Consider the following 23629-nt stretch of genomic DNA (forward strand, 5'->3'; position numbering starts at 1 on the left):
TTTTTTGCCATAAGTTCTCAGTGAAAGATGTACTGTTGGACTCAGTACTATTTGAACTACCACCACAAGTACAATCAAGTACTTTTATCGTGTACTTTTTGAGTAATACCCTGTCAAACTCCCATGCAGAGTACAATAATGTATGTTTTCTGCCATTTTTGATGAGAGATAAAATCATTTTTTGCCATAAGTTCTCAGTGAAAGATGTACTGTTGGACATTATACTATTTGAACTACCACCACAAGTACAATCAAGTACTTTTATCGTGTACTTTTTGAGTAATACCCTGTCAAACTCCCATGCAGAGTACAATAATGCATGTTTTCTGCCATCTTTGATGAGAGATAAAATCATTTTTCACCAGAGTGCATGTTTTCTGCCATCTTTGATGAGAGAGAAAATCAGTTTTTGCCATAAGTTCTCAGTGAAAGATGTACTGTTGGACTCAGTACTATTTGAACTACCACCACAAGTACAATCAAGTACTTTTATCGTGTACTTTTTGAGTAATACCCTGTCAAACTCCCCTCCAGAGTACAATAATGCATGTTTTCTGCCATTTTTGATGAGAGATAAAATCATTTTTTGCCATAAGTTCTCAGTGAAAGATGTACTGTTGGACTCAGTACTATTTGAACTACCACCACAAGTACAATCAAGTACTTTTATCGTGTACTTTTTGAGTAATACCCTGTCAAACTCCCATGCAGAGTACAATAATGCATGTTTTCTGCCATCTTTGATGAGAGATAAAATCATTTTTTGCCATAAGTTCTCAGTGAAAGTGGTACTGTTGGATAGAGTGCTACTAGGACTACTACCACATGTACAATCAAGTACTTTTATCGTGTACTTTTTGAGTAATACCCTGTCAAACTCCCATGCAGAGTACAATAATGCATGTTTTCTGCCATCTTTGATGAGAGATAAAATCAGTTTTCACCAGAGTGCATGTTTTCTGCCATCTTTGATGAGAGAGAAAATCAATTTTTGCCATAAGTTCTCAGTGGAAGATGTACTGTTGGACTCAGTACTATTTGAACTACCACCACAAGTACAATCAAGTACTTTTATCATGTACTTTTTGAGTAATACCCTGTCAAACTCCCCTCCAGAGTACAATAATGCATGTTTTCTGCCATTTTTGATGAGAGATAAAATCATTTTTTGCCATAAGTTCTCAGTGAAAGATGTACTGTTGGACTCAGTACTATTTGAACTACCACCACAAGTACAATCAAGTACTTTTATCGTGTACTTTTTGAGTAATACCCTGTCAAACTCCCATGCAGAGTACAATAATGCATGTTTTCTGCCATCTTTGATGAGATAAAATCATTTTTCACCAGAGTGCATGTTTTCTGCCATCTTTGATGAGAGAGAAAATCAGTTTTTGCCATAAGTTCTCAGTGAAAGATGTACTGTTGGACTCAGTACTATTTTAACTACCACCACAAGTACAATCAAGTACTTTTATCGTGTACTTTTTGAGTAATATCCTGTCAAACTCCCATGCAGAGTACAATAATGCATGTTTTCTGCCATCTTTGATGAGAGATAAAATCATTTTTTGCCATAAGTTCTCAGTGAAAGTGGTACTGTTGGATAGATTGCTACTAGGACTACTACCACATGTACAATCAAGTACTTTTATCGTGTACTTTTTGAGTAATACCCTGTCAAACTCCCATGCAGAGTACAATAATGTATCTTTTCTGCCATTTTTGATGAGAGATAAAATCATTTTTTGCCATAAGTTCTCAGTGAAAGATGTACTGTTGGACTCAGTACTATTTGAACTACCACCACAAGTACAATCAAGTACTTTTATCGTGTACTTTTTGAGTAATACCCTGTCAAACTCCCATGCAGAGTACAATAATGCATGTTTTCTGCCATCTTTGATGAGAGATAAAATCATTTTTGCCATAAGTTCTCAGTGAAAGTGGTACTGTTGGATAGATTGCTACTAGGACTACTACCACATGTACAATCAAATACTTTTATCGTGTACTTTTTGAGTAATACCCTGTCAAACTCCCATGCAGAGTACAATAATGTATGTTTTCTGCCATTTTTGATGAGAGATAAAATCATTTTTTGCCATAAGTTCTCAGTGAAAGATGTACTGTTGGACTCAGTACTATTTGAACTACCACCACAAGTACAATCAAGTACTTTTATCGTGTACTTTTTGAGTAATACCCTGTCAAACTCCCATGCAGAGTACAATAATGTATGTTTTCTGCCATTTTTGATGAGAGATAAAATCATTTTTTGCCATAAGTTCTCAGTGAAAGATGTACTGTTGGACATAGTACTATTTGAACTACCACCACAAGTACAATCAAGTACTTTTATCGTGTACTTTTTGAGTAATACCCTGTCAAACTCCCATGCAGAGTACAATAATGCATGTTTTCTGCCATCTTTGATGAGAGATAAAATCATTTTTCACCAGAGTGCATGTTTTCTGCCATCTTTGATGAGAGAGAAAATCAGTTTTTGCCATAAGTTCTCAGTGAAAGATGTACTGTTGGACTCAGTACTATTTGAACTACCACCACAAGTACAATCAAGTACTTTTATCGTGTACTTTTTGAGTAATACCCTGTCAAACTCCCCTCCAGAGTACAATAATGCATGTTTTCTGCCATTTTTGATGAGAGATAAAATCATTTTTTGCCATAAGTTCTCAGTGAAAGATGTACTGTTGGACATAGTACTATTTGAACTACCACCACAAGTACAATCAAGTACTTTCATCGTGTACTTTTTGAGTAATACCCTGTCAAACTCCCATGCAGAGTACAATAATGCATGTTTTCTGCCATCTTTGATGAGAGATAAAATCATTTTTCACCAGAGTGCATGTTTTCTGCCATCTTTGATGAGAGAGAAAATCAGTTTTTGCCATAAGTTCTCAGTGAAAGATGTACTGTTGGACTCAGTACTATTTGAACTACCACCACAAGTACAATCAAGTACTTTTATCGTGTACTTTTTGAGTAATACCCTGTCAAACTCCCCTCCAGAGTACAATAATGCATGTTTTCTGCCATTTTTGATGAGATAAAATCATTTTTTGCCATAAGTTCTCAGTGAAAGATGTACTGTTGGACTCAGTACTATTTGAACTACCACCACAAGTACAATCAAGTACTTTTATCGTGTACTTTTTGAGTAATACCCTGTCAAACTCCCATGCAGAGTACAATAATGCATGTTTTCTGCCATCTTTGATGAGAGATAAAATCATTTTTTGCCATAAGTTCTCAGTGAAAGTGGTACTGTTGGATAGAGTGCTACTAGGACTACTACCACATGTACAATCAAGTACTTTTATCGTGTACTTTTTGAGTAATACCCTGTCAAACTCCCATGCAGAGTACAATAATGCATGTTTTCTGCCATCTTTGATGAGAGATAAAATCAGTTTTCACCAGAGTGCATGTTTTCTGCCATCTTTGATGAGAGAGAAAATCAATTTTTGCCATAAGTTCTCAGTGAAAGATGTACTGTTGGACTCAGTACTATTTGAACTACCACCACAAGTACAATCAAGTACTTTTATCGTGTACTTTTTGAGTCATACCCTGTCAAACTCCCATGCAGAGTACAATAATGTATGTTTTCTGCCATTTTTGATGAGAGATAAAATCATTTTTTGCCATAAGTTCTCAGTGAAAGATGTACTGTTGGACATAGTACTATTTGAACTACCACCACAAGTACAATCAAGTACTTTTATCGTGTACTTTTTGAGTCATACCCTGTCAAACTCCCATGCAGAGTACAATAATGCATGTTTTCTGCCATTTTTGATGAGATAAAATCATTTTTTGCCATAAGTTCTCAGTGAAAGATGTACTGTTGGACTCAGTACTATTTGAACTACCACCACAAGTACAATCAAGTACTTTTATCGTGTACTTTTTGAGTAATACCCTGTCAAACTCCCATGCAGAGTACAATAATGCATGTTTTCTGCCATCTGTGATGAGAGATAAAATCATTTTTCACCAGAGTGCATGTTTTCTGCCATCTTTGATGAGAGAGAAAATCAGTTTTTGCCATAAGTTCTCAGTGAAAGATGTACTGTTGGACTCAGTACTATTTGAACTACCACCACAAGTACAATCAAGTACTTTTATCGTGTACTTTTTGAGTAATATCCTGTCAAACTCCCATGCAGAGTACAATAATGCATGTTTTCTGCCATCTTTGATGAGAGATAAAATCATTTTTTGCCATAAGTTCTCAGTGAAAGTGGTACTGCTGGATAGAGTGCTACTAGGACTACTACCACATGTACAATCAAGTACTTTTATCGTGTAGTTTTTGAGTAATACCCTGTCAAACTCCCATGCAGAGTACAATAATGCATGTTTTCTGCCATCTTTGATGAGAGATAAAATCATTTTTCACCAGAGTGCATGTTTTCTGCCATCTTTGATGAGAGAGAAAATCAGTTTTTGCCATAAGTTCTCAGTGAAAGATGTACTGTTGGACTCAGTACTATTTGAACTACCACCACAAGTACAATCAAGTACTTTTATCGTGTACTTTTTGAGTAATACCCTGTCAAACTCCCATGCAGAGTACAATAATGCATGTTTTCTGCCATCTTTGATGAGAGATAAAATCATTTTTTGCCATAAGTTCTCAGTGAAAGTGGTACTGTTGGATAGAGTGCTACTAGGACTACTACCACATGTACAATCAAGTACTTTTATCGTGTACTTTTTGAGTAATACCCTGTCAAACTCCCATGCAGAGTACAATAATGTATGTTTTCTGCCATTTTTGATGAGAGATAAAATCATTTTTTGCCATAAGTTCTCAGTGAAAGATGTACTGTTGGACATAGTACTATTTGAACTACCACCACAAGTACAATCAAGTACTTTTATCGTGTACTTTTTGAGTCATACCCTGTCAAACTCCCATGCAGAGTACAATAATGCATGTTTTCTGCCATTTTTGATGAGAGATAAAATCATTTTTTGCCATAAGTTCTCAGTGAAAGATGTACTGTTGGACTCAGTACTATTTGAACTACCACCACAAGTACAATCAAGTACTTTTATCGTGTACTTTTTGAGTAATACCCTGTCAAACTCCCATGCAGAGTACAATAATGCATGTTTTCTGCCATCTTTGATGAGAGATAAAATCATTTTTCACCAGAGTGCATGTTTTCTGCCATCTTTGATGAGAGAGAAAATCAGTTTTTGCCATAAGTTCTCAGTGAAAGATGTACTGTTGGACTCAGTACTATTTGAACTACCACCACAAGTACAATCAAGTACTTTTATCGTGTACTTTTTGAGTAATACCCTGTCAAACTCCCCTCCAGAGTACAATAATGCATGTTTTCTGCCATTTTTGATGAGAGATAAAATCATTTTTTGCCATAAGTTCTCAGTGAAAGATGTACTGTTGGACTCAGTACTATTTGAACTACCACCACAAGTACAATCAAGTACTTTTATCGTGTACTTTTTGAGTAATACCCTGTCAAACTCCCATGCAGAGTACAATAATGCATGTTTTCTGCCATCTTTGATGAGAGATAAAATCATTTTTTGCCATAAGTTCTCAGTGAAAGTGGTACTGTTGGATAGAGTGCTACTAGGACTACTACCACATGTACAATCAAGTACTTTTATCGTGTACTTTTTGAGTAATACCCTGTCAAACTCCCATGCAGAGTACAATAATGCATGTTTTCTGCCATCTTTGATGAGAGATAAAATCAGTTTTCACCAGAGTGCATGTTTTCTGCCATCTTTGATGAGAGAGAAAATCAATTTTTGCCATAAGTTCTCAGTGAAAGATGTACTGTTGGACTCAGTACTATTTGAACTACCACCACAAGTACAATCAAGTACTTTTATCGTGTACTTTTTGAGTAATACCCTGTCAAACTCCCATGCAGAGTACAATAATGCATGTTTTCTGCCATCTTTGATGAGAGATAAAATCATTTTTTGCCATAAGTTCTCAGTGAAAGTGGTACTGTTGGATAGAGTGCTACTAGGACTACTACCACATGTACAATCAAGTACTTTTATCGTGTACTTTTTGAGTAATACCCTGTCAAACTCCCATGCAGAGTACAATAATGTATGTTTTCTGCCATTTTTGATGAGAGATAAAATCATTTTTTGCCATAAGATCTCAGTGAAAGATGTACTGTTGGACTCAGTACTATTTGAACTACCACCACAAGTACAATCAAGTACTTTTATCGTGTACTTTTTGAGTCATACCCTGTCAAACTCCCCTCCAGAGTACAATAATGCATGTTTTCTGCCATTTTTGATGAGAGATAAAATCATTTTTTGCCATAAGTTCTCAGTGAAAGATGTACTGTTGGACTCAGTACTATTTGAACTACCACCACAAGTACAATCAAGTACTTTTATCGTGTACTTTTTGAGTAATACCCTGTCAAACTCCCATGCAGAGTGCATGTTTTCTGCCATCTTTGATGAGAGATAAAATCATTTTTTGCCATAAGTTCTCAGTGAAAGTGGTACTGTTGGATAGAGTGCTACTAGGACTACTACCACATGTACAATCAAGTACTTTTATCGTGTACTTTTTGAGTAATACCCTGTCAAACTCCCATGCAGAGTACAATAATGCATGTTTTCTGCCATCTTTGATGAGAGATAAAATCAGTTTTCACCAGAGTGCATGTTTTCTGCCATCTTTGATGAGAGAGAAAATCAATTTTTGCCATAAGTTCTCAGTGAAAGATGTACTGTTGGACTCAGTACTATTTGAACTACCACCACAAGTACAATCAAGTACTTTTATCGTGTACTTTTTGAGTAATACCCTGTCAAACTCCCATGCAGAGTACAATAATGTATGTTTTCTGCCATTTTTGATGAGAGATAAAATCATTTTTTGCCATAAGATCTCAGTGAAAGATGTACTGTTGGACTCAGTACTATTTGAACTACCACCACAAGTACAATCAAGTACTTTTATCGTGTACTCTTTTAGTAATACCCTGTCAAACTCCCATGCAGAGTACAATAATGCATGTTTTCTGCCATTTTTGATGAGAGATAAAATCATTTTTTGCCATAAGTTCTCAGTGAAAGATGTACTGTTGGACTCAGTACTATTTGAACTACCACCACAAGTACAATCAAGTACTTTTATCGTGTACTCTTTGAGTAATACCCTGTCAAACTCCCATGCAGAGTACAATAATGCATGTTTTCTGCCATCTTTGATGAGAGATAAAATCATTTTTCACCAGAGTGCATGTTTTCTGCCATCTTTGATGAGAGAGAAAATCAGTTTTTGCCATAAGTTCTCAGTGAAAGATGTACTGTTGGACATAGTACTATTTGAACTACCACCACAAGTACAATCAAGTACTTTTATCGTGTACTTTTTGAGTCATACCCTGTCAAACTCCCATGCAGAGTACAATAATGCATGTTTTCTGCCATTTTTGATGAGAGATAAAATCATTTTTTGCCATAAGTTCTCAGTGAAAGATGTACTGTTGGACTCAGTACTATTTGAACTACCACCACAAGTACAATCAAGTACTTTTATCGTGTACTTTTTGAGTAATACCCTGTCAAACTCCCATGCAGAGTACAATAATGCATGTTTTCTGCCATCTTTGATGAGAGATAAAATCATTTTTCACCAGAGTGCATCTTTTCTGCCATCTTTGATGAGAGAGAAAATCAGTTTTTGCCATAAGTTCTCAGTGAAAGTGGTACTGTTGGATAGATTGCTACTAGGACTACTACCACATGTACAATCAAGTACTTTTATCGTGTACTTTTTGAGTAATACCCTGTCAAACTCCCATGCAGAGTACAATAATGTATGTTTTCTGCCATTTTTGATGAGAGATAAAATCATTTTTTGCCATAAGTTCTCAGTGAAAGATGTACTGTTGGACTCAGTACTATTTGAACTAACACCACAAGTACAATCAAGTACTTTTATCGTGTACTTTTTGAGTAATACCCTGTCAAACTCCCATGCAGAGTACAATAATGCATGTTTTCTGCCATCTTTGATGAGAGATAAAATCATTTTTCACCAGAGTGCATGTTTTCTGCCATCTTTGATGAGAGAGAAAATCAGTTTTTGCCATAAGTTCTCAGTGAAAGATGTACTGTTGGACTCAGTACTATTTGAACTACCACCACAAGTACAATCAAGTACTTTTATCGTGTACTTTTTGAGTAATACCCTGTCAAACTCCCCTCCAGAGTACAATAATGCATGTTTTCTGCCATTTTTGATGAGAGATAAAATCATTTTTTGCCATAAGTTCTCAGTGAAAGTGGTACTGTTGGATAGAGTGCTACTAGGACTACTACCACATGTACAATCAAGTACTTTTATCGTGTACTTTTTGAGTAATACCCTGTCAAACTCCCATGCAGAGTACAATAATGCATGTTTTCTGCCATCTTTGATGAGAGATAAAATCAGTTTTCACCAGAGTGCATGTTTTCTGCCATCTTTGATGAGAGAGAAAATCAATTTTTGCCATAAGTTCTCAGTGAAAGATGTACTGTTGGACTCAGTACTATTTGAACTACCACCACAAGTACAATCAAGTACTTTTATCGTGTACTTTTTGAGTAATACCCTGTCAAACTCCCATGCAGAGTACAATAATGCATGTTTTCTGCCATCTTTGATGAGAGATAAAATCATTTTTTGCCATAAGTTCTCAGTGAAAGTGGTACTGTTGGATAGAGTGCTACTAGGACTACTACCACATGTACAATCAAGTACTTTTATCGTGTACTTTTTGAGTAATACCCTGTCAAACTCCCATGCAGAGTACAATAATGTATGTTTTCTGCCATTTTTGATGAGAGATAAAATCATTTTTTGCCATAAGATCTCAGTGAAAGATGTACTGTTGGACTCAGTACTATTTGAACTACCACCACAAGTACAATCAAGTACTTTTATCGTGTACTCTTTGAGTAATACCCTGTCAAACTCCCATGCAGAGTACAATAATGCATGTTTTCTGCCATCTTTGATGAGAGATAAAATCATTTTTCACCAGAGTGCATGTTTTCTGCCATCTTTGATGAGAGAGAAAATCAGTTTTTGCCATAAGTTCTCAGTGAAAGATGTACTGTTGGACTCAGTACTATTTGAACTACCACCACAAGTACAATCAAGTACTTTTATCGTGTACTTTTTGAGTAATACCCTGTCAAACTCCCATGCAGAGTACAATAATGCATGTTTTCTGCCATCTTTGATGAGAGATAAAATCATTTTTTGCCATAAGTTCTCAGTGAAAGTGGTACTGTTGGATAGATTGCTACTAGGACTACTACCACATGTACAATCAAGTACTTTTATCGTGTACTTTTTGAGTAATACCCTGTCAAACTCCCATGCAGAGTACAATAATGTATGTTTTCTGCCATCTTTGATGAGAGATAAAATCATTTTTCACCAGAGTGCATGTTTTCTGCCATCTTTGATGAGAGAGAAAATCAGTTTTTGCCATAAGTTCTCAGTGAAAGATGTACTGTTGGACTCAGTACTATTTTAACTACCACCACAAGTACAATCAAGTACTTTTATCGTGTACTTTTTGAGTAATACCCTGTCAAACTCCCCTCCAGAGTACAATAATGCATGTTTTCTGCCATTTTTGATGAGAGATAAAATCATTTTTTGCCATAAGTTCTCAGTGAAAGATGTACTGTTGGACTCAGTACTATTTGAACTACCACCACAAGTACAATCAAGTACTTTTATCGTGTACTTTTTGAGTAATACCCTGTCAAACTCCCATGCAGAGTACAATAATGCATGTTTTCTGCCATCTTTGATGAGAGATAAAATCATTTTTTGCCATAAGTTCTCAGTGAAAGTGGTACTGTTGGATAGAGTGCTACTAGGACTAACACCACATGTACAATCAAGTACTTTTATCGTGTACTTTTTGAGTAATACCCTGTCAAACTCCCATGCAGAGTACAATAATGTATGTTTTCTGCCATTTTTGATGAGAGATAAAATCAGTTTTTGCCATAAGTTCTCAGTGAAAGATGTACTGTTGGACATAGTACTATTTGAACTACCACCACAAGTACAATCAAGTACTTTTATCGTGTACTTTTTGAGTCATACCCTGTCAAACTCCCATGCAGAGTACAATAATGCATGTTTTCTGCCATCTTTGATGAGAGATAAAATCATTTTTTGCCATAAGTTCTCAGTGAAAGATGTACTGTTGGACTCAGTACTATTTGAACTACCACCACAAGTACAATCAAGTACTTTTATCGTGTACTTTTTTAGTAATACCCTGTCAAACTCCCATGCAGAGTACAATAATGCATGTTTTCTGCCATCTTTGATGAGAGATAAAATCATTTTTCACCAGAGTGCATGTTTTCTGCCATCTTTGATGAGAGAGAAAATCAGTTTTTGCAATAAGTTCTCAGTGAAAGATGTACTGTTGGACTCAGTACTATTTGAACTACCACCACAAGTACAATCAAGTACTTTTATCGTGTACTTTTTGAGTAATACCCTGTCAAACTCCCATGCAGAGTACAATAATGCATGTTTTCTGCCATCTTTGATGAGAGATAAAATCATTTTTTGCCATAAGTTCTCAGTGAAAGTGGTACTGTTGGATAGAGTGCTACTAGGACTACTACCACATGTACAATCAAGTACTTTTATCGTGTACTTTTTGAGTAATACCCTGTCAAACTCCCATGCAGAGTACAATAATGTATGTTTTCTGCCATTTTTGATGAGAGATAAAAATCATTTTTTGCCATAAGATCTCAGTGAAAGATGGACTGTTGGACTTAGTACTATTTGAACTACCACCACAAGTACAATCAAGTACTTTTATCGTGTACTCTTTGAGTAATACCCTGTCAAACTCCCATGCAGAGTACAATAATGCATGTTTTCTGCCATTTTTGATGAGAGATAAAATCATTTTTTGCCATAAGTTCTCAGTGAAAGATGTACTGTTGGACTCAGTACTATTTGAACTACCACCACAAGTACAATCAAGTACTTTTACCGTGTACTTTTTGAGTAATACCCTGTCAAACTCCCATGCAGAGTACAATAATGTATGTTTTCTGCCATTTTTGATGAGAGATAAAATCATTTTTTGCCATAAGATCTCAGTGAAAGATGTACTGTTGGACTCAGTACTATTTGAACTACCACCGCAAGTATAATCAAGTACTTTTATCGTGTACTCTTTGAGTAATACCCTGTCAAACTCCCATGCAGAGTACAATAATGCATGTTTTCTGCCATTTTTGATGAGAGATAAAATCATTTTTTGCCATAAGTTCTCAGTGAAAGATGTACTGTTGGACTCAGTACTATTTGAACTACCACCACAAGTACAATCAAGTACTTTTATCGTGTACTCTTTGAGTAATACCCTGTCAAACTCCCATGCAGAGTACAATAATGCATGTTTTCTGCCATCTTTGATGAGATAAAATCATTTTTCACCAGAGTGCATGTTTTCTGCCATCTTTGATGAGAGAGAAAATCAGTTTTTGCCATAAGTTCTCAGTGAAAGATGTACTGTTGGACTCAGTACTATTTGAACTACCACCACAAGTACAATCAAGTACTTTTATCGTGTACTTTTTGAGTAATACCCTGTCAAACTCCCCTCCAGTGTACAATAATGCATGTTTTCTGCCATTTTTGATGAGAGATAAAATCATTTTTTGCCATAAGTTCTCAGTGAAAGATGTACTGTTGGACTCAGTACTATTTGAACTACCACCACAAGTACAATCAAGTACTTTTATCGTGTACTTTTTGAGTAATACCCTGTCAAACTCCCATGCAGAGTACAATAATGCATGTTTTCTGCCATCTTTGATGAGAGATAAAATCATTTTTTGCCATAAGTTCTCAGTGAAAGTGGTACTGTTGGATAGAGTGCTACTAGGACTACTACCACATGTACAATCAAGTACTTTTATCGTGTACCTTTTGAGTAATACCCTGTCAAACTCCCATGCAGAGTACAATAATGCATGTTTTCTGCCATCTTTGATGAGAGATAAAATCAGTTTTTGCCATAAGTTCTCAGTGAAAGTGGTATTGTTGGACTCAGTACTATTTGAACTACCACCACAAGTACAATCAAGTACTTTTATCGTGTACTTTTTGAGTAATACCCTGTCAAACTCCCATGCAGAGTACAATAATGCATGTTTTCTGCCATCTTTGATGAGATAAAATCATTTTTCACCAGAGTGCATGTTTTCTGCCATCTTTGATGAGAGAGAAAATCAGTTTTTGCCATAAGTTCTCAGTGAAAGATGTACTGTTGGACTCAGTACTATTTGAACTACCACCACAAGTACAATCAAGTACTTTTATCGTGTACTTTTTTTAGTAATACCCTGTCAAACTCCCATGCAGAGTACAATAATGCATGTTTTCTGCCATCTTTGATGAGAGATAAAATCATTTTTCACCAGAGTGCATGTTTTCTGCCATCTTTGATGAGAGAGAAAATCAGTTTTTGCCATAAGTTCTCAGTGAAAGATGTACTGTTGGACTCAGTACTATTTGAACTACCACCACAAGTACAATCAAGTACTTTTATCGTGTACTTTTTGAGTAATACCCTGTCAAACTCCCATGCAGAGTACAATAATGCATGTTTTCTGCCATCTTTGATGAGAGATAAAATCATTTTTTGCCATAAGTTCTCAGTGAAAGTGGTACTGTTGGATAGAGTGCTACTAGGACTACTACCACATGTACAATCAAGTACTTTTATCGTGTACTTTTTGAGCAATACCCTGTAAAACTCCCCTCCAGAGTACAATAATGCATGTTTTCTGCCATTTTTGATGAGAGATAAAATCATTTTTTGCCATAAGTTCTCAGTGAAAGATGTACTGTTGGATAGAGTGCTACTGGGACTACTACCACAAGTACAATCAAATACTTTTATCGTGTACTTTTTGAGTAATACCCTGTCAAACTCCCATGCAGAGTACAATAATGCATGTTTTCTGCCATCTTTGATGAGAGAGAAAATCAGTTTTTGCCATAAGTTCTCAGTGAAAGATGTACTGTTCGACTCAGTACTATTTGAACTACCACCACAAGTACAATCAAGTACTTTTATCGTGTACTCTGAGTAATACCCTGTCAAACTCCCATGCAGAGTACAATAATGCATGTTTTCTGCCATTTTTGATGAGAGATAAAATCATTTTTTGCCATAAGTTCTCAGTGAAAGATGTACTGTTGGACTCAGTACTATTTGAACTACCACCACAAGTACAATCAAGTACTTTTATCGTGTACTTTTTGAGTAATACCCTGTCAAACTCCCATGCAGAGTACAATAATGTATGTTTTCTGCCATTTTTGATGAGAGATAAAATCATTTTTTGCCATAAGATCTCAGTGAAAGATGTACTGTTGGACTCAGTACTATTTGAACCACCACAAGTACAATCAAGTACTTTTATCGTGTACTTTTTGAGTAATACCCTGTCAAACTCCCATGCAGAGTACAATAATGCATGTTTTCTGCCATCTTTGATGAGAGATAAAATCATTTTTCACCAGAGTGCATGTTTTCTGCCATCTTTGATGAGAGAGAAAATCAGTTTTTGCCATAAGTTCTCAGTGAAAGATGTACTGTTCGACTCAGTACTATTTGAACTACCACCACAAGTACAATCAAGTACTTTTATCGTGTACTTTTTGAGTAATACCCTGTCAAACTCCCATGCAGAGTACAATAATGCATGTTTTCTGCCATCTTTGATGAGAGATAAAATCATTTTTTGCCATAAGTTCTCAGTGAAAGTGGTACTGTTGGATAGAGTGCTACTAGGACTACTACCACATGTACAATCAAGTACTTTTATGGTGTACTTTTTGAGTAATACCCTGTCAAACTCCCATGCAGAGTACAATAATGTATGTTTTCTGCCATTTTTGATGAGAGATAAAATCATTTTTTGCCATAAGATCTCAGTGAAAGATGTACTGTTGGACTCAGTACTATTTGAACTACCACCACAAGTACAATCAAGTACTTTTATCGTGTACTCTGAGTAATACCCTGTCAAACTCCCATGCAGAGTACAATAATGCATGTTTTCTGCCATTTTTGATGAGAGATAAAATCATTTTTTGCCATAAGTTCTCAGTGAAAGATGTACTGTTGGACTCAGTACTATTTGAACTACCACCACAAGTACAATCAAGTACTTTTATCGTGTACTTTTTGAGTAATACCCTGTCAAACTCCCATGCAGAGTACAATAATGTATGTTTTCTGCCATTTTTGATGAGAGATAAAATCATTTTTTGCCATAAGATCTCAGTGAAAGATGTACTGTTGGACTCAGTACTATTTGAACCACCACAAGTACAATCAAGTACTTTTATCGTGTACTCTTTGAGTAATACCCTGTCAAACTCCCATGCAGAGTACAATAATGCATGTTTTCTGCCATTTTTGATGAGAGATAAAATCATTTTTTGCCATAAGTTCTCAGTGAAAGATGTACTGTTGGACTCAGTACTATTTGAACTACCACCACAAGTACAATCAAGTACTTTTATCGTGTACTCTTTGAGTAATACCCTGTCAAACTCCCATGCAGAGTACAATAATGCATGTTTTCTGCAATCTTTGATGAGAGATAAAATCATTTTTCACCAGAGTGCATGTTTTCTGCCATCTTTGATGAGAGATAAAATCATTTTTTGCCATAAGATCTCAGTGAAAGATGTACTGTTGGACTCAGTACTATTTGAACTACCACCACAAGTACAATCAAGTACTTTTATCGTGTACTTTTTGAGTAATACCCTGTCAAACTCCCCTCCAGAGTACAATAATGCATGTTTTCTGCCATTTTTGATGAGAGATAAAATCATTTTTTGCCATAAGTTCTCAGTGAAAGATGTACTGTTGGACTCAGTACTATTTGAACTACCACCACAAGTACAATCAAGTACTTTTATCGTGTACTTTTTGAGTAATACCCTGTCAAACTCCCATGCAGAGTACAATAATGCATGTTTTCTGCCATTTTTGATGAGAGAGAAAATCAGTTTTTGCCATAAGTTCTCAGTGAAAGATGTACTGTTGGACTCAGTACTATTTGAACTACCACCACAAGTACAATCAAGTACTTTTATCGTGTACTTTTTGAGTAATACCCTGTCAAACTCCCATGCAGAGTACAATAATGCATGTTTTCTGCCATCTTTGATGAGAGATAAAATCATTTTTTGCCATAAGTTCTCAGTGAAAGTGGTACTGTTGGATAGATTGCTACTAGGACTACTACCACATGTACAATCAAGTACTTTTATCGTGTACTTTTTGAGTAATACCCTGTCAAACTCCCATGCAGAGTACAATAATGTATGTTTTCTGCCATTTTTGATGAGAGATAAAATCATTTTTTGCCATAAGTTCTCAGTGAAAGATGTACTGTTGGACTCAGTACTATTTGAACTACCACCACAAGTACAATCAAGTACTTTTATCGTGTACTTTTTGAGTAATACCCTGTCAAACTCCCATGCAGAGTACAATAATGCATGTTTTCTGCCATCTTTGATGAGAGATAAAATCATTTTTCACCAGAGTGCATGTTTTCTGCCATCTTTGATGAGAGAGAAAATCAGTTTTTGCCATAAGTTCTCAGTGAAAGATGTACTGTTGGACTCAGTACTATTTGAACTACCACCACAAGTACAATCAAGTACTTTTATCGTGTACTTTTTGAGTAATACCCTGTCAAGCTCCCCTCCAGAGTACAATAATGCATGTTTTCTGCCATTTTTGATGAGAGATAAAATCATTTTTTGCCATAAGTTCTCAGTGAAAGTGGTACTGTTGGATAGAGTGCTACTAGGACTACTACCACATGTACAATCAAGTACTTTTATCGTGTACTTTTTGAGTAATACCCTGTCAAACTCCCATGCAGAGTACAATAATGCATGTTTTCTGCCATCTTTGATGAGAGATAAAATCAGTTTTCACCAGAGTGCATGTTTTCTGCCATCTTTGATGAGAGAGAAAATCAATTTTTGCCATAAGTTCTCAGTGAAAGATGTACTGTTGGACTCAGTACTATTTGAACTACCACCACAAGTACAATCAAGTACTTTTATCGTGTACTTTTTGAGTAATACCCTGTCAAACTCCCATGCAGAGTACAATAATGCATGTTTTCTGCCATCTCTGATGAGAGATAAAATCATTTTTTGCCATAAGTTCTCAGTGAAAGTGGTACTGTTGGATAGAGTGCTACTAGGACTACTACCACATGTACAATCAAGTACTTTTATCGTGTACTTTTTGAGTAATACCCTGTCAAACTCCCATGCAGAGTACAATAATGTATGTTTTCTGCCATTTTTGATGAGAGATAAAATCATTTTTTGCCATAAGATCTCAGTGAAAGATGTACTGTTGGACTCAGTACTATTTGAACTACCACCACAAGTACAATCAAGTACTTTTATCGTGTACTCTTTTAGTAATACCCTGTCAAACTCCCATGCAGAGTACAATAATGCATGTTTTCTGCCATTTTTGATGAGAGATAAAATCATTTTTTGCCATAAGTTCTCAGTGAAAGATGTACTGTTGGACTCAGTACTATTTGAACTACCACCACAAGTACAATCAAGTACTTTTATTGTGTACTCTTTGAGTAATACCCTGTCAAACTCCCATGCAGAGTACAATAATGCATGTTTTCTGCCATCTTTGATGAGAGATAAAATCATTTTTCACCAGAGTGCATGTTTTCTGCCATCTTTGATGAGAGAGAAAATCATTTTTTGCCATAAGTTCTCAGTGAAAGATGTACTGTTGGACTCAGTACTATTTGAACTACCACCACAAGTACAATCAAGTACTTTTATCGTGTACTCTTTGAGTAATACCCTGTCAAACTCCCATGCAGAGTACAATAATGCATGTTTTCTGCAATCTTTGATGAGAGATAAAATCATTTTTCACCAGAGTGCATGTTTTCTGCCATCTTTGATGAGAGATAAAATCATTTTTTGCCATAAGATCTCAGTGAAAGATGTACTGTTGGACTCAGTACTATTTGAACTACCACCACAAGTACAATCAAGTACTTTTATCGTGTACTCTTTGAGTAATACCCTGTCAAACTCCCATGCAGAGTACAATAATGCATGTTTTCTGCCATCTTTGATGAGAGATAAAATCATTTTTTGCCATAAGTTCTCAGTGAAAGTGGTACTGTTGGATAGAGTGCTACTAGGACTACTACCACATGTACAATCAAGTACTTTTATGGTGTACTTTTTGAGTCATACCCTGTCAAACTCCCATGCAGAGTACAATAATGCATGTTTTCTGCCATCTTTGATGAGAGATAAAATCATTTTTCACCAGAGTGCATGTTTTCTGCCATCTTTGATGAGAGAGAAAATCAGTTTTTGCCATAAGTTCTCAGTGAAAGATGTACTGTTGGACATAGTACTATTTGAACTACCACCACAAGTACAATCAAGTACTTTTATCGTGTACTTTTTGAGTCATACCCTGTCAAACTCCCATGCAGAGTACAATAATGCATGTTTTCTGCCATCTTTGATGAGAGATAAAATCATTTTTTGCCATAAGTTCTCAGTGAAAGATGTACTGTTGGACTCAGTACTATTTGAACTACCACCACAAGTACAATCAAGTACTTTTATCGTGTACTTTTTTAGTAATACCCTGTCAAACTCCCATGCAGAGTACAATAATGCATGTTTTCTGCCATCTTTGATGAGAGATAAAATCATTTTTCACCAGAGTGCATGTTTTCTGCCATCTTTGATGAGAGAGAAAATCAGTTTTTGCCATAAGTTCTCAGTGAAAGATGTACTGTTGGACTCAGTACTATTTGAACTACCACCACAAGTACAATCAAGTACTTTTATCGTGTACTTTTTGAGTAATACCCTGTCAAACTCCCATGCAGAGTACAATAATGCATGTTTTCTGCCATCTTTGATGAGAGATAAAATCATTTTTTGCCATAAGTTCTCAGTGAAAGTGGTACTGTTGGATAGAGTGCTACTAGGACTACTACCACATGTACAATCAAGTACTTTTATCGTGTACTTTTTGAGTAATACCCTGTCAAACTCCCATGCAGAGTACAATAATGTATGTTTTCTGCCATTTTTGATGAGAGATAAAAATCATTTTTTGCCATAAGATCTCAGTGAAAGATGGACTGTTGGACTTAGTACTATTTGAACTACCACCACAAGTACAATCAAGTACTTTTATCGTGTACTCTTTGAGTAATACCCTGTCAAACTCCCATGCAGAGTACAATAATGCATGTTTTCTGCCATTTTTGATGAGAGATAAAATCATTTTTTGCCATAAGTTCTCAGTGAAAGATGTACTGTTGGACTCAGTACTATTTGAACTACCACCACAAGTACAATCAAGTACTTTTACCGTGTACTTTTTGAGTAATACCCTGTCAAACTCCCATGCAGAGTACAATAATGTATGTTTTCTGCCATTTTTGATGAGAGATAAAATCATTTTTTGCCATAAGATCTCAGTGAAAGATGTACTGTTGGACTCAGTACTATTTGAACTACCACCGCAAGTATAATCAAGTACTTTTATCGTGTACTCTTTGAGTAATACCCTGTCAAACTCCCATGCAGAGTACAATAATGCATGTTTTCTGCCATCTTTGATGAGATAAAATCATTTTTCACCAGAGTGCATGTTTTCTGCCATCTTTGATGAGAGAGAAAATCAGTTTTTGCCATAAGTTCTCAGTGAAAGATGTACTGTTGGACTCAGTACTATTTGAACTACCACCACAAGTACAATCAAGTACTTTTATCGTGTACTTTTTGAGTAATACCCTGTCAAACTCCCCTCCAGTGTACAATAATGCATGTTTTCTGCCATTTTTGATGAGAGATAAAATCATTTTTTGCCATAAGTTCTCAGTGAAAGATGTACTGTTGGACTCAGTACTATTTGAACTACCACCACAAGTACAATCAAGTACTTTTATCGTGTACTTTTTGAGTAATACCCTGTCAAACTCCCATGCAGAGTACAATAATGCATGTTTTCTGCCATCTTTGATGAGAGATAAAATCATTTTTTGCCATAAGTTCTCAGTGAAAGTGGTACTGTTGGATAGAGTGCTACTAGGACTACTACCACATGTACAATCAAGTACTTTTATCGTGTACTTTTTGAGTAATACCCTGTCAAACTCCCATGCAGAGTACAATAATGCATGTTTTCTGCCATCTTTGATGAGATAAAATCATTTTTCACCAGAGTGCATGTTTTCTGCCATCTTTGATGAGAGAGAAAATCAGTTTTTGCCATAAGTTCTCAGTGAAAGATGTACTGTTGGACTCAGTACTATTTGAACTACCACCACAAGTACAATCAAGTACTTTTATCGTGTACTTTTTTTAGTAATACCCTGTCAAACTCCCATGCAGAGTACAATAATGCATGTTTTCTGCCATCTTTGATGAGAGATAAAATCATTTTTCACCAGAGTGCATGTTTTCTGCCATCTTTGATGAGAGAGAAAATCAGTTTTTGCCATAAGTTCTCAGTGAAAGATGTACTGTTGGACTCAGTACTATTTGAACTACCACCACAAGTACAATCAAGTACTTTTATCGTGTACTTTTTGAGTAATACCCTGTCAAACTCCCCTCCAGAGTACAATAATGCATGTTTTCTGCCATTTTTGATGAGATAAAATCATTTTTTGCCATAAGTTCTCAGTGAAAGATGTACTGTTGGACTCAGTACTATTTGAACTACCACCACAAGTACAATCAAGTACTTTTATCGTGTACTTTTTGAGTAATACCCTGTCAAACTCCCATGCAGAGTACAATAATGCATGTTTTCTGCCATCTTTGATGAGAGATAAAATCATTTTTTGCCATAAGTTCTCAGTGAAAGTGGTACTGTTGGATAGAGTGCTACTAGGACTACTACCACATGTACAATCAAGTACTTTTATCGTGTACTTTTTGAGTAATACCCTGTCAAACTCCCATGCAGAGTACAATAATGCATGTTTTCTGCCATCTTTGATGAGAGATAAAATCAGTTTTCACCAGAGTGCATGTTTTCTGCCATCTTTGATGAGAGAGAAAATCAATTTTTGCCATAAGTTCTCAGTGAAAGATGTACTGTTGGACTCAGTACTATTTGAACTACCACCACAAGTACAATCAAGTACTTTTATCGTGTACTTTTTGAGTCATACCCTGTCAAACTCCCATGCAGAGTACAATAATGTATGTTTTCTGCCATTTTTGATGAGAGATAAAATCATTTTTTGCCATAAGTTCTCAGTGAAAGATGTACTGTTGGACATAGTACTATTTGAACTACCACCACAAGTACAATCAAGTACTTTTATCGTGTACTTTTTGAGTCATACCCTGTCAAACTCCCATGCAGAGTACAATAATGCATGTTTTCTGCCATTTTTGATGAGATAAAATCATTTTTTGCCATAAGTTCTCAGTGAAAGATGTACTGTTGGACTCAGTACTATTTGAACTACCACCACAAGTACAATCAAGTACTTTTATCGTGTACTTTTTGAGTAATACCCTGTCAAACTCCCATGCAGAGTACAATAATGCATGTTTTCTGCCATCTGTGATGAGAGATAAAATCATTTTTCACCAGAGTGCATGTTTTCTGCCATCTTTGATGAGAGAGAAAATCAGTTTTTGCCATAAGTTCTCAGTGAAAGATGTACTGTTGGACTCAGTACTATTTGAACTACCACCACAAGTACAATCAAGTACTTTTATCGTGTACTTTTTGAGTAATATCCTGTCAAACTCCCATGCAGAGTACAATAATGCATGTTTTCTGCCATCTTTGATGAGAGATAAAATCATTTTTTGCCATAAGTTCTCAGTGAAAGTGGTACTGCTGGATAGAGTGCTACTAGGACTACTACCACATGTACAATCAAGTACTTTTATCGTGTAGTTTTTGAGTAATACCCTGTCAAACTCCCATGCAGAGTACAATAATGCATGTTTTCTGCCATCTTTGATGAGAGATAAAATCATTTTTCACCAGAGTGCATGTTTTCTGCCATCTTTGATGAGAGAGAAAATCAGTTTTTGCCATAAGTTCTCAGTGAAAGATGTACTGTTGGACTCAGTACTATTTGAACTACCACCACAAGTACAATCAAGTACTTTTATCGTGTACTTTTTGAGTAATACCCTGTCAAACTCCCATGCAGAGTACAATAATGCATGTTTTCTGCCATCTTTGATGAGAGATAAAATCATTTTTTGCCATAAGTTCTCAGTGAAAGTGGTACTGTTGGATAGAGTGCTACTAGGACTACTACCACATGTACAATCAAGTACTTTTATCGTGTACTTTTTGAGTAATACCCTGTCAAACTCCCATGCAGAGTACAATAATGTATGTTTTCTGCCATTTTTGATGAGAGATAAAATCATTTTTTGCCATAAGTTCTCAGTGAAAGATGTACTGTTGGACATAGTACTATTTGAACTACCACCACAAGTACAATCAAGTACTTTTATCGTGTACTTTTTGAGTCATACCCTGTCAAACTCCCATGCAGAGTACAATAATGCATGTTTTCTGCCATTTTTGATGAGAGATAAAATCATTTTTTGCCATAAGTTCTCAGTGAAAGATGTACTGTTGGACTCAGTACTATTTGAACTACCACCACAAGTACAATCAAGTACTTTTATCGTGTACTTTTTGAGTAATACCCTGTCAAACTCCCATGCAGAGTACAATAATGCATGTTTTCTGCCATCTTTGATGAGAGATAAAATCATTTTTCACCAGAGTGCATGTTTTCTGCCATCTTTGATGAGAGAGAAAATCAGTTTTTGCCATAAGTTCTCAGTGAAAGATGTACTGTTGGACTCAGTACTATTTGAACTACCACCACAAGTACAATCAAGTACTTTTATCGTGTACTTTTTGAGTAATACCCTGTCAAACTCCCCTCCAGAGTACAATAATGCATGTTTTCTGCCATTTTTGATGAGAGATAAAATCATTTTTTGCCATAAGTTCTCAGTGAAAGATGTACTGTTGGACTCAGTACTATTTGAACTACCACCACAAGTACAATCAAGTACTTTTATCGTGTACTTTTTGAGTAATACCCTGTCAAACTCCCATGCAGAGTACAATAATGCATGTTTTCTGCCATCTTTGATGAGAGATAAAATCATTTTTTGCCATAAGTTCTCAGTGAAAGTGGTACTGTTGGATAGAGTGCTACTAGGACTACTACCACATGTACAATCAAGTACTTTTATCGTGTACTTTTTGAGTAATACCCTGTCAAACTCCCATGCAGAGTACAATAATGCATGTTTTCTGCCATCTTTGATGAGAGATAAAATCAGTTTTCACCAGAGTGCATGTTTTCTGCCATCTTTGATGAGAGAGAAAATCAATTTTTGCCATAAGTTCTCAGTGAAAGATGTACTGTTGGACTCAGTACTATTTGAACTACCACCACAAGTACAATCAAGTACTTTTATCGTGTACTTTTTGAGTAATACCCTGTCAAACTCCCATGCAGAGTACAATAATGCATGTTTTCTGCCATCTTTGATGAGAGATAAAATCATTTTTTGCCATAAGTTCTCAGTGAAAGTGGTACTGTTGGATAGAGTGCTACTAGGACTACTACCACATGTACAATCAAGTACTTTTATCGTGTACTTTTTGAGTAATACCCTGTCAAACTCCCATGCAGAGTACAATAATGTATGTTTTCTGCCATTTTTGATGAGAGATAAAATCATTTTTTGCCATAAGATCTCAGTGAAAGATGTACTGTTGGACTCAGTACTATTTGAACTACCACCACAAGTACAATCAAGTACTTTTATCGTGTACTTTTTGAGTCATACCCTGTCAAACTCCCCTCCAGAGTACAATAATGCATGTTTTCTGCCATTTTTGATGAGAGATAAAATCATTTTTTGCCATAAGTTCTCAGTGAAAGATGTACTGTTGGACTCAGTACTATTTGAACTACCACCACAAGTACAATCAAGTACTTTTATCGTGTACTTTTTGAGTAATACCCTGTCAAACTCCCATGCAGAGTGCATGTTTTCTGCCATCTTTGATGAGAGATAAAATCATTTTTTGCCATAAGTTCTCAGTGAAAGTGGTACTGTTGGATAGAGTGCTACTAGGACTACTACCACATGTACAATCAAGTACTTTTATCGTGTACTTTTTGAGTAATACCCTGTCAAACTCCCATGCAGAGTACAATAATGCATGTTTTCTGCCATCTTTGATGAGAGATAAAATCAGTTTTCACCAGAGTGCATGTTTTCTGCCATCTTTGATGAGAGAGAAAATCAATTTTTGCCATAAGTTCTCAGTGAAAGATGTACTGTTGGACTCAGTACTATTTGAACTACCACCACAAGTACAATCAAGTACTTTTATCGTGTACTTTTTGAGTAATACCCTGTCAAACTCCCATGCAGAGTACAATA

This window comes from Notothenia rossii (assembly GCF_949606895.1).
Source record: "Notothenia rossii genome assembly, chromosome: 3".
Taxonomy (NCBI): domain Eukaryota; kingdom Metazoa; phylum Chordata; class Actinopteri; order Perciformes; family Nototheniidae; genus Notothenia; species Notothenia rossii.